This window comes from Vulpes vulpes, chromosome 15 (assembly GCF_048418805.1).
Source record: "Vulpes vulpes isolate BD-2025 chromosome 15, VulVul3, whole genome shotgun sequence".
Taxonomy (NCBI): Eukaryota; Metazoa; Chordata; class Mammalia; order Carnivora; family Canidae; genus Vulpes; species Vulpes vulpes.
The window spans coordinates 51,318,884-51,321,290 of NC_132794.1; the positions used below are offsets into that span (position 1 = coordinate 51,318,884).

Consider the following 2,407-nt stretch of genomic DNA (forward strand, 5'->3'; position numbering starts at 1 on the left):
TCCAACTTTCCCTAATTATCTAAAAAAAAAAAGTGAGCTTTCCCACTTCATTTTCTTTTCTTTCTTTCTTCTTTCTTCCTCTCTCCTCCCTTCTTTCCTTTCCTTCCTTTCCTTTTTTCCCTTTTTGGCTCAACCTTTTAATATAAAAAAATTCACTGATGTACAAAACGTGGAAGTGTGGCAATGACAACATACAAAATCCTATGATTGAGAGCTCCCCTCGCCCCCAAGTGCATGCCATGGTGCTTGCTCATTTGCCCATGCACATCCTGGCGTGGCAACAGAAACTGATGCAGACCATTGCTACTAAGCAGCATGGATAGGTGTGTTCTCCACTCCACCAATCACAGACCATATCTATTCCAAACACTCAGTATGAAAAAGTAGGACATCTTCCAGAAACAAGGCAGACTTATTACTCATGATGGACTAGCACAAATAAAATAGCCAAAAGAGTACTGCACACTTAAATTTAGGGTAGTCATTCATGAGGATCAGCACAATCCCAGTAAAAGGCACAAATTCCCTGACTCTCCCCATGACATCTTTCTTCTCTAGCCAGTGTTGTGCTTGTTTATAGAGCCTCAGTCATCAACTGTATTATCTCCTTTTGTCAAAAATTGATATATCCATTTTGCTTCGCATGAGTCTTCAAGACTCCACGAACTATAGAAATCTCTCTTTCCTCTATCCTAAAAACACCAATTTCTCCCAATCGGGTGGGATCTTCAACTTGATTTGTTAAAAAGAGATCTCTTTTATGAAATGCAGGTCCTGTGCTGCCACTGAGCACCACTACAATTGGACTTTGACTTCCAGTTATGAGCGTCAACCTCTTCCAGATCATTAGTGCCAAGGAGACAATCATGCCAAAATTTAGGACTTGATAATACAGCAGAGTCCTGAATCCATGCTGAGCACCCAGCCCCTGGTGGAGGCAGCACCCCACATTAGCTGGGAGGCCGCCCTGCTCCATGGCATTTTCTTGAATCAGGATCCAAACACACTGCATGTGGTTAATATGCCTGTTATGTTTCTTTTAACGTATCATGGTCCCCCTCCATTTTATTTAAATGTTATTTTTATGTTGAAGCAACTGGGTGATTTGTCCTCAACACACTGTTTTGCATTTGTGCTCATTTAATAAATTTTATATTCCTTTTTATGTTAATAGTTACACCCATCATTATTTTTAATCACCGTTTTCCAACCTGTGGATGTACTGTCACTCATAAAGCAAATCACAATATTTTGGGTACTTGTATAGTATACAGGGTTTGGGGCTTACAATAAAGTTGCAAATGATTACTTTGTGCATACATCTTTGTATTCTCAACTTTTTGCTTTCTGAAGTTATGTTTTAAAATGAAAATAGCTGGGGGCAACTGAATGGCTCAGTTAAGTGACTGCCTTCGGCTCAGGTCCTGATCCCAGGGTCCTGAGATGGAGCCCCATTTCAGGCTCCCTGCCTGCTGGCTTCTGCCATTATGCCCTGCTTCTGCTCACACACACACTCTCTCTGTGTCAAATAAAATCTTTTTTAAAAAATAAAGTGAAATGAAAATAGCTGTGTTAAGGGGTATACAATTTAAAGATGAGATGATTAGACTAGAAAACCAAATATTGTTGAGATTACCTAACAAAATCTGAGATCGGGATGCCCCAGGCCATGTATAATGTAGGAGGACTCTGGGGTCTGGGGGAGATTTCAGGGGTTGTTGAGGATGGGGCCATGAAACCACTGGTCTCTGGCTTTAGGCCAACCTTGGGGAAGCTGGAGGCTTAGGTCTCACCATCTATAAATTTGGATGGGTCACCACCTCTTCAGGCCTCAGTTTCTTTCTTAGTAAACTCAGTGGTCCCTTCTAGCTCTGAGGCTACTGCTAGCACATAACAACAAATGGCTCCTGCCAAAGGCTGCCATAGGATTCACAGGGAACTGTGGCTGGGTTAGTGTGGAACAGTAAACCCTGTCAATTAATTTGTACTGGAAGACTCTCTTCCCACCCTGCCAAACCTCAGTGCCAGAGGACTCTGGGTGTCATTCACCAAACTTTAGTAAGTCACTAACCAGGAGGAAGTGAGGGTGGTGAGTGTAGAATGTTCCTTTTTGGCTCTGGCCTCTCTTAAGTAGATGCAAATCCACATGGGATAGAGTGAACTAGAGTAATTAAGATGGAAATTTTGGGGGTGCCTGGGTGGCTTAGCAGTTGAGCATCTGCCTCAGCTTGGGGCATGATTCCGCGGTCCCAGGATGGAGTCCCTCATTGGGCTCCCTGCATGGGGCCTGCTTCTCCCTCTGCCTGTCTCTGCCTTCTCTCTATGTCTCTCATGAATAAATAAATAAAATCTTACAAAAAAAAAAAAAAAAAGATGGAAATTTTGGAATTCTCAGACCCCAAGAAAT

General features: G+C 42.5%; 1 pseudogene; it reads right to left on the reverse strand.

Annotated features, from left to right (window-relative positions):
- Positions 1-415: 415 nt before the first annotated feature.
- LOC112919811 (signal peptidase complex catalytic subunit SEC11A pseudogene) lies at positions 416-889 on the reverse strand (annotated as a pseudogene).
- Between the last annotated feature and the right edge of the window lie 1,518 nt (positions 890-2,407).